General features: G+C 42.2%; 1 protein-coding gene across 4 annotated transcripts in view; it reads right to left on the bottom strand.

Annotated features, from left to right (window-relative positions):
• Nucleotides 1-10916, bottom strand: part of SCRN1 (secernin 1) — a 40421-nt gene extending 29505 nt beyond the window's left edge. Inside the window, exon 1 of one of the 4 annotated variants that reach the window (XM_065832506.2) lies at nt 10799-10916. The gene's annotated coding sequence lies outside the window, so the exon portion shown is untranslated. Of the gene's footprint in view, nt 1-1459; nt 1551-10608; nt 10666-10774 lie in introns of those variants that run through there. The other 3 variants (XM_065832505.2, XM_071804997.1, XM_065832507.2) reach the window with 3 other exon arrangements.
• Between the last annotated feature and the right edge of the window lie 1179 nt (nt 10917-12095).

Raw genomic sequence — 12095 nt, 5'->3', positions numbered from 1 at the left:
CAGGACTACGACACTACTAGAGGTGGTCTTATGTACATGCCACATCTGACATTTTTTCCACGTTCAGAGAAACTTCTGTCACATACACCTACAAAATAAAAAAGTAGGGAGTTTATCACTTGTTAAAATAGCACTCAACACAAATGTCTAAGATATCTTCATAGATCTTATTGTTGCATCAGAAATTCCAGTCCCAAAATGAACAAATATGTTCCCTTTGTCCCTCCATGATATCCTGAAAAACTAAAAATATCTGTATGCATTTGGACTCCTTAGTAACAACCACTACAATCAAAAGTTCTCCCTCAAAAGCTGCTAGTTTATTTGAAAGACAATACTGTGGGCGGGGGTGTGTGCAAGGCTGGTTTTGATCATTAACTTGGACATCTTTCAAACCATTCAAATTTTACTTTTTTTTTTAAGCAGTACCATTTCAGCATACACTTCTCACAGAATAGCAAGCTTTGAATATTAAACCAAAGAAAGAATGCCTTTTGGATAAAGGCTATAATCCATTAAGAGTTTGCCTATAGATTATGAACAGGTCACACTGATGCTCAACCTTGCAAAAAAACTTCAAGAAAAGGTGTATTTAAAGTGTCCTCTAACAACAAAACATGCAGTGATGAATTGTCTAGGGAACTCATACAACCTTTTAATTTAGGCAAGATTATACACAAGAATAATCAGCCAGTTGAGTTGCATATGCATTAGGAAACAAACCAACGCCTTTATACAAGCCGAGTTTTGACCAGTGAGAAAGGTATAAGCTGGAACGACTTCAGCTGATAAAATACACCCAGCAGAGGACACCTACCTGCAGACTTGCATATTGTGCCAGTAAGTCTTGGTACATTACTGGTTCCAGATGAGTGTTTTGCAGACAGACACCAAGACAAAGCCCCACTTCAACTGCCAGCTATCACTTGCAAGTCATGAGAGCATAAGTGATTAAACTGAAATACACCATGCAGAGCATTGCCCGAGCTTCATCACTAATGAAACCATTTAGTATTTTGTTATGAGTATGCACATTTATTTTGCTGTGTTGGTGATGTCAACATAACTGCTTCCAGCACCCTAAGAGTTCATGTCTACCTTCAGGTAAGTCATCATTTAGTGCTCTAAATTTGTCTTCTGATGCCTTGCCAGACCAGCCAAAATCTTGAATAACTTGCAAGTTTACTGTGGATCTCAGTGTTCAAAATAAATATTTTCTTTATTTCAAACACAAACTAAATAGATTTCTTTGAACTACATAAGACAGCAGAAAGATCTTAGACATCCAACAGCCTAGAAAGAAAGGTTAAAGTGATACACAGTACTAATTTCTTCACATAAAGTTCTTCAACTTGCATACCAAACATATTGACAGGTGGGCTTAAAAACATAGGAAGAAATGCTTCAGCACTGTGCTACTGAATGAATTGGGAAGTACATGAGGCAGACTTTTACATACCTACAGACTGAGTCTTAAGTCCTCCTTGGAACAAAGCAGGCTCATCTGTATTTGTGAGGTTTTTGATTCTTCCCTTTAAATATACCAACAGCTACTGAACGAAAAACATATTGCCATTTTGGTACCACTTTTAAAACATGAAAGTATGAGTAAACTACTCAATAACTAGAGTTCACTTGAATACATACTGTATTTTGTACAGGGGGGTATATAACAGTTCAACACTGCAAGCTGAATGTTACAAGCTTGTACTGAAAACATGATTGTTGTGAGAATTGGCACGGGGATTGTAAATTGCATTTCTAGAGAATGAAGCTAGCTAGCAGCCTACTACAGTTTAAATCTACTTAGTTTGATAGGTAGCAATTTTTCCTAGAACCTTGTTTGGTTCATTTTAAATATGGCAAGGATGGCATTTTCTCAGATACACCCACAACCTATGTTTGTTCAGAACACTACTGAACTTTGTCTTCCTCCATCATGTAACTAAAGCAGTCTGTTAACAACTACCTAAGCAGGACTTTTCTACTTGTTGACTACTTCATTTTCCTTTTTCCTTGATTCAACTTCAGGTTGTCCTCATTCTCATTTTCAGGCATTTGCCACCTCTTTGCCCTCTCACAAGATACCATCCTGACTCTATACCATACAGCATCTATGGGAGGAAGAGAATACTCCTCCTTCACAGTACCTCTGATACATTGCCCTAACTTACAAAACCACCTACTGTTAATCCCTAGTCTTTTTTTTTTTTTTTTCCCCACAATCATCTGCTCCTTCAATGACAGGCAATCCTGAAAACCTTAGAAAACACTGGAAATGACTGCAAATACATCTCAAGGAACACCTTGTTGCACATTCACAGCCACAGTTTTTTAGCATGGAGCACATTAGCATACAGGCCTGATTTTCTCAACAGATCATACCTCACACCTACATTTTGGTGTAGACAGAGGTAAACCTACACTGTATGTCAACAGGCCCTAGATTTCATCGCAGAACGTTACACTCATGAATGGGTGACTGCAAGTTAAGAGAAACAGGGACTATACAGCCTGTATTTGGCTACACCCAAAACCACTCAGGATATGCAAGCACTAGAAATAGACAAAAACCTGTACATCATGCTATGTCACTACATAAAAACTGCTGCGGTTTTGGGCAGTTAACAGGCATCACACCTAGGTGACCTAGAATCACGGTGGGCACAAAGACTGGAAAAGCAGTTCTGAGCGACAGTCACAAGGTAATATACTCCACTTGCTATCTTTTTATTTGACAAATATGTTCTACAGCACAAATGCAATACTGCACATGGTCATCTTTTTTCCAGAATCTTCTGGTCACTATGGTACTTAGCTTAATTTGTGTTCTGACACTATGAAAAACCTTTGTTTAGCAAGTTCCTTTATTAAGATCTTCTCTCATTGTGATAAATTTCATGTAGAAACTGTCAAACCAAATTAATTCTATGAATGAATCACCATTACAGTGAATGGTAAAACAGATGAGCTCCTAAGTACTTCAATGTAGAAAGAAAGGAGTAACATCTACTGGGCAATGTCTGGCTCCAAACATCGCAATGTGAAACAACAGGTATGACAATTTTCAGGGCTTTATAAACACGTCTGAACATCCCTATACTCCTGAAATAGAGTGAACATATTGCCTACCTCCATCTCAAGAAAATTAACCCATGAATCTTGACAGACATAAAATAGTGATCTTGAGGTTGAAATTATCAAGATGTGGAACATTTCACTCTACAGTATTCTCCATTTCACAGTATGAGGATCTTACACGTAATAACGTGTGTTAAGAGGGGCCATACATTCTAATTGGAACAAAGTGCACTATTTGCATCAAAATTTGTCCACTATGAGACTTTCAAGTGTTGTCAATGAGGAATAAAACTGCTATTCTTTAAGTCTATACATAAAGGTTGTGACAATCTAATGAAAGCTTCATTTAGATGTCATTTTTCACTTATAAAAAAAGGAATAGACAAGTAATACTGTTATACAAACTGACACACAGGACGGATTCCAATATCCCATCCTCCTCTCACAAATACATGACTGTGAGAGACCGAAGCCACACTCCGAGGAAAACAGGCACGGGCGTCAATTATTCAGCATGTCTTGGAGCCTTGCCCCTGACCCAGGAAAATTGAAATAGCAATGTACCAACAATAAAGCACTCCGAGCTTTCCAAGTCAGAGTTCAAACCAGAGAAAGGAAGATTTTCATACTGACTTGCTCAAGACTTGTTGTTTTCCAGAATGTCGAGGGTTTAGATTGCGGGGTGACAATAAAACCCTGGCAGATGTATTGTTAACCTCCTCCCCACCACGCTTCCCCCTTTTGCCCCTCCCTCTCCCCCCTTCCCACTAAGGACAGGTGATTGGGAGGAAAAGAAGGACAGAGAGAAGAGAGTTGGAAAAACTAAAAATGTTTTACTAATGCTACTAATAAGAATAGAGAAAATAATACAAAAATATACAAAACCAATCTTGAAAGTCTCAGCAACTGCAGAGCCGGCACCCAAAGTCCTGGATTAGACTCTGCAGCCAACCAGAGCTGGATTCAGTCTCTCACTAGGCCTCAGTTCGCAGGGACAACCAGCAAGGTCCTCTCCTAATGTCGGCCATAAGGAAAAGGGACGAGATCCTCGTGATCTCCCACTTTTATATGAAGTATTCACGTGAATGGAATGTTATACACAGTTGGTCAGTTTATTGGTCACTTGTTTCTCATTGTCCCTCTTGTTAGATGTGAATCTGTCCTTATGAATAAGTTAGCATTCCATTGCTATGTTTACCAAAACATGTATCTGGTTCTCCAGGAAAATGCAGCTAATATGAAGGCTTTAGCTGACAGCCAAATTCACTAAAAGAGAAACTTGTTTTTTAACAAAACCAGGACACAGAATAACTCTGTACTGCTTCTCTGAAAGCTGCAATTTGGTACTGAAATAATCCTTTCTAAATTTCAAGAATTTGACTGTTACAATAACATTACTTCTCAGAAAGATAACTTCAGCTTCCCATATCAAATAGATAAACTCTTTTCAAGTCAACTTATTTTTCTTGTTTGTGAAAATACCTTGAAGACATTAAGCATGAAATAATTACTAGTTTAACAGAGTTACAAACTACATGAAAGCTGGGCTGCCAACAGTAGCTTTCATGGCTGCTATGTCTTATTTATTTAAAAAAATACTAAAAGCAAAAATCCAACATTATGAACTATTAGGTTTTGAAGCTCTTCTAATAACTTATTGTTCAAGCAATTCCAAAGCTTATTTCTAAAACTGTAAAACTGCTTTTGCCAATAGTAAGTTCTTTTCTGGCTTTCATTTCAATTATAAGCCTATTGTTTGTTTTACAATGAAAGTGCAGCACTCACTAGGAAGCAGTGGGCAATAAAAAAGGATTAGTATGAGAAAACAGGGTCCAAAAAAGGGTTTGTCTTGAAATTTAACTCATGCTTAGTGAACGGAATCAATACTTGCTCTTCACACTTCTAAAATTGCTGCTAACTCAACACCCTGCAACTTTATCTCTAGAAGAGTTAAAGATGCCCCTGAAGTAACACACAAAACCCCTTTGGTTTTAATACAAGCTTGGTTAGCTGAGGTTTCTGAAATGTTAATTAAGATTTATTGTCAAATGTTAATTAAGATTTACACTAAATGAAAAAAATTCTGAGGTAGCTATTTCTACATGTAGAGCTCCTCCTTTCCTGACAAGGCACCATTTAGGACCTGTTAAATGATGCACAAGCACAAACAGTTCTGCCCTTAGTACTCTGCAAATTTTTTGTTTTTTGCACCAATACAGCCTCTTGTCTAAAAAAGTTAATAACACCCACACCATCATGTAAAGGAACACCAGACCAGTAAAAAACATTACATGAGAAGTCAGCTACCACCATTACAACTCCTCTTCACAAGAAATCAACACTCAAGTACACATTAAGGAAAAGAAGTCCAGTGAAACCAAGTGGGCAGCACTGACAACAGAAAAGCATTCACCTCATGTTACTATGAGCAGAATTTACCTGTAAAATTTTTCTTGTATTGATATGATTTGACTCATGATTTTGGCAAAACTTCAGCTTGATCAAGTCAAACCTTCACCTAGAAGCATAATTGCTGAATTCATTCCTCAGCATAGCTATGCTAGCAGGTCTTCCAGGATGAATGGAACCATGAAAACACGTTGCTTTCATTCAGCTTAGTGAAGTTGTACAGATAGATCACACAAACTAACCTTCCAAACATTTTCGAAGTTTGTCTTCAAGAGTTTTGTTGGTGTAACTGTTGAGCTTTCTGAAACACAGACACAACCAAAGTGTTGTACAACGAAAAGCCTAGAGCTCTCCTGACCCCGTCTTTCAAGCCCAGTTGTGATTGTCCTAGATAACCTATTATTAGTGCTGGTGATAATCAACATCATGGTGTTGGTGTCCACAAAACCAAGGGCAGGAGGGTTAACACTGGGGTTTCATCTCAGACCTCCACAGCAGTTTGCTCAGAACACCAGTTTTACTGATCACATAGCCTGATTTTTCCACCCTCACTTGCATGGTGTCTTCAAATTAAAAAAAAAGATTGGGAACAGGTGTTTTGAGTACTAGAAACAGAGAGGCTGTTAAATTCCTTGCTGGTACTTTCTGAGTGCATCCTGGTGATGAGGAGGGCAACAAAGCTGGTGAGGGGCCTAGAGCACAAGTCTGATGAGGAGCAGCTGAAGGAACTGGGGCTGTTTAGCCTGGAGAAAAGGAGGCTGAGGGGAGACCTTATCGCTGTCTACAACTACCTGAGAGGAGGTTGTAGCATGGAAGGTGTTGGTCTCTTCTCCCAAGTGGTGAGTGATAGGAAGAGAGGAAATGGCCCCAAGTTATGTCAGTGGAGGTTCAGATTGGACATTAGGAAAAAATTCTTCACAGAAAGGGTTGTCAGGCATTGGAACAGCCTGCCCAGGGAAGCGGTTGAGTTACCATCCCTGGAGGGGTTTAAAAGACGCATACATGAGGTTCTTAGGGACATAGTTTAGTGCTAGAGTTAGGTTAGGTTATGGTTGGACTTGATGATCTTGAGGATCTCTTCCAACCAAAATGATTCTATGATGACAGCATTTTCTTCAATATTTATACTGCAAAAGAGATTCGAGCTGTTTTTGGAGTCCAGAGAGCACATTAAACCTTTTACAAAAACACACAACTTGTTTCTGTGTCTTAAAGGATGGCTGTTCCTCACTATATTTTTGGCTTTTACAAAATAGAAACCCAGCTGTGCTAATACTTCTGAACAATTTCAATAATGCTTAAAGAATTCAATAAATCTGTTTTCATTGCTACCAGAAAGGCTAAGTGACCTAACCTGCAAGAAACATTTACAATGAAAAACAGAGGCAGTATCTGAAAAAGGATCCTCAGATTTGAATCAACACTGTCTCAGTAGGAAGGGAAGAATATACTGAATAGGCCACACATGATTTTTTATTAACTCTTCCATATTTTTAATGAAGTGGCAGGAGAAAGGTCAGATACAACTGTGAAAACTTTGTTCAGGGTTTAGTTGTTGGTTTTGACCCTGTATTTTAACTTTCAAATTAAGATGTTTCCTGTACCTGAAACAATCTTGTATTTCCATTTACAAATCAAGCTTCGTATCTTATGCACATAGAGACATGTGATCTCTGCATCCTGCAGAAAAGCAACATTTCCAGAAACAGAAATGAAAAGCAAAATTCATTCAGCTGCAGGCACAGAACAAAGACAGCAAACTGAAAGACACAATAATATATTGTTCCCATCTTAGGAAAGGTTATTTTTTTAATTGACAATTCGGACAGTTTTAATGCATGACCTATCAGGAGAGAGGAAGGTTGCATTTATTAAGAATTTAGAAAGCAGAGACTGTTTCTGAATAGAAACCACAAAACCATGCCAGATCTCCACATCCTCACAGTTTGGACATTTCATTATTAGAGCTTACTCAAACTGTTTGACTCTTTCCTTACCACCAATGGATGATGATACCAATTTGTCACACTCAACTTTGATTGAATCTGTCAGTCTAGGCTGTGTCTGAGAAGATAGGAGTTAGCAGCAGCTGAAAATTGGCAAGCCATGGTCAACTCTCTTCTTTCTCTCCTCTTTTTCTTCTTTTTTTTTTTTTGTCTATTAACAACATACTGAAAATTTCTGAAGAATTTGCTCAAAATGAGCAGCATCTCAAATTTCTATTCAGAGATTTGGGATGAATGGCTATTTTCTCCAGTGAAGTTACTTTTATTTTTGAATTACGAGAAGTAGCAATTCCCTACACAGGCTTAAAATCAAGTTGCACTTCAAAGCTTTCCTAAGCAGTACACCCCCTTTGGTCATTTAACAGAGCAAATGCATAACAGGCCTGGAAGGAACTGAAAATGTTTCTGCTGCTGTATGTAGGAAAATTTGGAATATTCCTGGCAACAGCTGCCAGATTTCTTAAGACTGTCTAACAAATTAGATACTGGCCATCAAATGAGCATGGTAAAACCCTTCCGCATTTAAAGTCCTAACTAATGGTAAGATATCAGCTGTTGAAAAAGTTTACAGTCGCTTGACGCATTGGTTCTATTTTTATTGTCTAATACATCCTTGTCCAACCTTCCACAGTACACATCTTCAAAAAGATAGGATCTTGTTTTTTGCCTCAAGTAATCTGAATTATGTTAATGAAAACATAGTTCTATTTAAAATAAAAAAAAAATCAGGGTCAGTCATCCAGAAGACAACAGATTCTAATCTCACCTCCATCACAGGCTGTGCATCCAGGGTAAATTCTTTATTTATACAGACTTGTCACTGAATGGATGTCACTGCACTTAATTAAGTCCCAAGCAGTGACAGAACTCAATTCCTTTTACAGCTGCAATACCAGCCTGCAGTCTAAGTCATTTTTCTAACACTCTCCATTTCGTAGAGAAGCACCTGCTTTTCCTGCTTCTGTCGCTGAGGCAGAGATCCTTGTTTGGAGCTGCTGGCATTTAAAGCATCTTTGTACAACACACAGCTTCACAATGAAAAGCTGTGAACTGCTGCATAATACTCAGCCATGCAGCTTTTCCTCCTTGCAAAGAGGCAGCACAATCCAGTTTGGTGGTTCAGCTGCATCTTGACTGTCCACCTACACACGTGACCAGCTAATGCACACTGACTGGTAGTCATTTCAAGTTAGCAACATGATTATGTTAACAGGGGGTAAACCAAAGAGCATCAAAGTATCTTGTTGGAAGTCTCAGTTTAGTTTAAAATATAACCTAAAACAAGAGCAAGTGTAGTAGTAATATTAGCAACAGAGTTTTGTAAATGTTAGGATCTAACACAACACAGTGTGGCAGAAACCAGCCATTTGGGTACCTCATAGGGAGGCAGGTGTGTAGGTAGCAATTCTGTGCAATTTCTCAATCTGCTTAACTTACAGAAAGGGAAGGCAAATACACTACAGGGACAATGTCCAGTCTCACAACTCTTCAAGTCCATAATAAATAAATAAATTCTTACTGGAGGCTTCTAGCATAAACTAGCACACTTTCCCACATGTAAGCTGCGCAAAGCATTCATGGCTGATGACTTTTGAAGGGGAGATTCAGGCCAGATTCAGTACCCTTGACCAAAAAATATCAAATTCAGTAAGAGTAAACAAATGGAGCTTCAGACATGTCCTATTTTACTAGGAAAAAAAAGTTGCAAATGTCTTCCAAAAAAAGAAGTTACCATAAAAAACTCAAACTCTAAGCATCAGAAATACTTTTCTGGGGCAGACAAAGCCTACTCACATCAATATACAACCTCCATCCACATTTGCCTCCATAGAACACCTGTCTTTTTAGACTGTCTATATATGTTCTGGGATCTAAACAGGTTGGTAAAATTCACAGCACTATAAATGTTTTAAGTTAACTTCAGTCTTGATTCACCTCAAAGCAGTGGAAGTCCTGTGTTCACAGAGGTCAGCTTCCTAAATATGTATGACTGAGGATTTGTTTTGAGATTTCTGTTTGGCTAGAGGCTTTGGGGTGCATATTACAAACAAACCAGCATGCTTAGAGATTCTTTAAATCCCTAATTCTAAAACAGCTTTAGACCAATAGTTGAAACGGTAATAGTCTACAACCAGTGAGTCACTCACTCCACTTCCCACGAGTTCATGTGTCTTCTAAACTACTGAGTAAATTTAGCATACACAGATAGTTTGCATCACAGAATTTTCCAGGTGTACTGCAGTACTTGGCTTACTAAAGTTTCATATCTTACAGGTATGGATGGCTTTACTCAGTTCTACGGATATTTTTCACAGGGACAGATGTATACATATGTGCACTCACAGGATCTGGGCACTAACAAAGCTGTCTTCTGTTTGAGATGCTGGTTTAATATGATTTTTGCCCCTCTAATCACCGGTACTGGAGAAAATGTATTTTTTAAAAAAATAAGTAGGTTAATCATAGCCTCTAGTATTATTTCAGTAGCACAAACAGAGACCTCAGGTTTGCAGGCTCTTGCAGGAGGATATGTCTTCTCATCAACCTGCTCAAGTAAATGAAACCATCATGTATCTACCTGAGCGTAACAGTATGCTTAGAAACGCATATGTAGGCATCTAGATTTCAAGGTGACTAGACGAAAAGGCACCTTCAGAAAAAAAATTAAAAAGATGAGGGGACACAACCCACAGCAGGTCCTTAAAGAGCAAAAGGGAAAGCAGCAGCTAATACAGAGAACAGCCAGGGAGGACAGAGATCGGGGAACCCTGCTTCCAACTGGAAACACAGCCGGGGACGGCGTCTGCTGATGCCAGCCCCGAACACCAAGTCCCCCCCGGCCCTGGGCTCCCCACCCGCACCACCGGGGCCCAGCTCCCGCCAGGCTCGCCGCCTCCGCGGGCCGGGGGAGGCCTGCGGGGCAGCCATGTTCCGCGGTGCCCGCAGCCCCCGCCCTAGGCGGCACGGTGCCTCCCGCCGCCGCGGGAGCAGGTGCGCGGAGGCGCCGCAGGACATCGCGGCCGGGGGACCGGGCGACGGCGCTCGCATCGATCCCTGGAAACCGGCTCTGTGCCGCCCTCCCCGCCGATCCCCCCCTCCCTCCCTTCCTCACCACCGCCGCCTCCCGCTGTTAACGGGGCGAGCCCCACCGGGCAGGTCGCTGCCCGCAGCCCCCGCACCCTCTGCGCCGCGGTACCGCACCGGCCTGGCCCCACCGCTCAAAGGAGGCCGCGGAGATGCTGCCCTACCGCGCAGCGTTACCGGCGCCGCTACCTCACCTCAACGCCTCCCGCTCCTCTCACCTCAGCCTGGCGGCGGCGGCCCCTGCCGGTGGAAGCAGGCGCGACGCACGCAGACGCGGTCGAACCGCTCCGCGCGGCGAGTCCCGGCCGGTGCGGCGGCGGAGGGCGCGGCGGTGCTGCGTCCCTCCACGCGTGGTTCAGCGCGCCTCGGCCGGCGCTTGTACGCTCCCCGCGGGCCCTCTGGGACTGTCCGCTCCCGGGTCACCGCGGAGCTGGCCGGCTGCTCTGTTGAGACGACGCCTTCCCTCAGAACCGTTCCTGCCCTTGCCCGGGGTCTTCCCGACACACCCTCTCAGCGGGGACACCGGTCCTGGCTCCTGGTAGCCGTCCTCAGCCCTCAGGGCCAGAGGTGGTGGCCGCCGGTGCCTTTCCAGTGCAGAGCCACGAAGATGGTTAAGGGAGTGGAGCATCTCCCGTACGAGGAAAGGCTGAGGGAGGTGGGGCTCGTTAGCTTGGGGGAGACTGAGGGGTGACCACACTAATGTTTAAAAATATGTAAAGAGTGAGTGTCACGAGGATGGAGCCAGGCTCTTCTCGGTGACAACCAATGATAGGACAAGGGGCAACGGGTATAAACTGGAACACAAAGGCTTCCACTTAAATATGAGAAGAAACTTCTTCTCAGTAAGGGTAACAGAGCACTGGAACAGGCTGCCCAGGGCTGTTGTGGAGTCTCCTTCTCTGCAGACATTCAAAACCCACCTGGACACATTCCTGTGTAACCTCATCTAAGTGTTCCTGCTCCGGCAGGGGGATTGGACTAGAAGATCTTCCAAGCTCCCTTCCAATCCCTAACATTCTGTGATTCTTACGTGGGTGTGTGTACCCCCAAAGGCCACACTGAGGCAGAGGCCACCAACACATGAGGATGTGAAAAGCGCCGAGAACAAGTGTCCCTGTTCCCCACGCATGGTGGAGAGTGGTGTGTGTGTCATCCCTCAGTCTCTTTTGGGGACCAATAAATGCTTCCCACACATGAAGTGCTGGAAGAGAAGGGGCTCATGTTCAGTTTTAGTTATATAGTTGGATAGATAACCTGAGTTCCTCTGTCTCACACACAGGACAAGTCTAGAAAGTAAATAAAGTAATTTAAAATGTGGCTGCCTCATTAACCAGTCAAACCGCCGGATGAGGAGTTCACCAGATTTTGCAAAGCTGAGGGGATGACCTCGCGATCGGGGTCTTCTCCATAGGCTGCGTGTGAAGCATCACGGTGGCTGCTGCCCCTCCAGTGGCTGAACCCCTGGGGACCTCTCAGCTCTTTGGGTGCAAAAGCACCAGCACTGCGTGGCACTGA

The sequence above is a fragment of the Patagioenas fasciata genome, chromosome 2, assembly GCF_037038585.1.
Source record: "Patagioenas fasciata isolate bPatFas1 chromosome 2, bPatFas1.hap1, whole genome shotgun sequence".
Taxonomy (NCBI): Eukaryota; Metazoa; Chordata; class Aves; order Columbiformes; family Columbidae; genus Patagioenas; species Patagioenas fasciata.
Note: the sequence above shows the minus strand (reverse complement) of the source record. Positions and strands in the feature narration are given on the sequence as shown.